Source organism: Chenopodium quinoa, unplaced genomic scaffold (genome assembly GCF_001683475.1).
Source record: "Chenopodium quinoa cultivar QQ74 unplaced genomic scaffold, ASM168347v1, whole genome shotgun sequence".
Classification (NCBI taxonomy): Eukaryota; Viridiplantae; Streptophyta; class Magnoliopsida; order Caryophyllales; family Amaranthaceae; genus Chenopodium; species Chenopodium quinoa.
In genome coordinates this window covers 7494562-7495772 of record NW_018744593.1, presented here as the reverse complement: position 1 = coordinate 7495772, position 1211 = coordinate 7494562, and positions in this window count along the sequence as shown.

Sequence of the window (1211 nt, the reverse complement as noted above, 5' to 3'; positions counted from 1 at the left end):
TCCCAAAGGTGGGATTATTAATCTCCGATGCTCAAAATGTGGGATTATTCCCATTAAATTTTCCTAAAATCTAATTTGATAAACGTATCACTTTGAGATCTCGGTACAACATGTTAAAATCACTATAGTTTTAAATGAAATTAATAAAACTTATGATATATATTGTGGAACATGTGGACCAAACTTCAATCCGTGACTTTTTTTTTGTGGTGTTTTAATCAAAATCGTGACTTTTTTGTGCTGTTATTTTCTAAAATTTCCATAAAATAATAAGCCAGGAAATTCAGTCCAATGGATACACTATAAAAATTAATTTGTTTTCATCTGATGTATGTATTTTTACCCCTTAGTCTAGTAACAAACAAACCCCTTGAATGACTATGGATAGTCCACTTGTGTTGGAATCTTGTGGAGGTATAAAGAGACACATTTTGATTTTTCTATAAATTTTCATTTTAAGTATCATTTTTGTATTTAAAAACTCAAAAAAAAAAAGTATCATGAATGTATTGATTATATGATCTTATGACCATTGTATTTTATAAGACTAAACAATGCAATATTTATTGTTATTGTTTAAAATAATATATTTGACTAGTATCAACATTTGATAATTCTTATTATATATAATATTAAAATAAGTCAGGGGGGATTAAAATTAAACTAGGAATAGCTGAAATAAAATTGGAAACTATACCAATGAAATTAATTAGGGCTCTATTGTCATAAAAAATAGATAAAAAAAAATACAAGTTTATTGTACGCACACTTTATTGTAAAGGAAGAAACAAAAGTTAAAATGGTAAGATATATATTAACATGAATACTCCGTATATAAGTCAAGAAGGGGTAAGTAAAAGTATAATTTTTACTAACTAATTTTTTATTATTATCTGAGCCTTATATATACTTTTGGTTTAATCAACAAAATAAACTCTCTTTTCGTCCCATAATGTGGTTACAAAATTTTAAATTAGTTAACTAAGCTTGGAGAGTAGAATTAGAGGATAAATTTGTATACTTAGAGGCTACACTATAATATATATGAGTGATTATTAATAAAATTTAAAAATATTCATAGTGAAATTGTTGCTAGTAAAAAAAATTAAAAAAAAGGTACAAATTTTAAAAAGTTGACATTCAGAAGTTAAATTATTAATTACTGAGACGAAACTAAGAGAAGAGAAAATGAAAACGAATACAGGCCACAA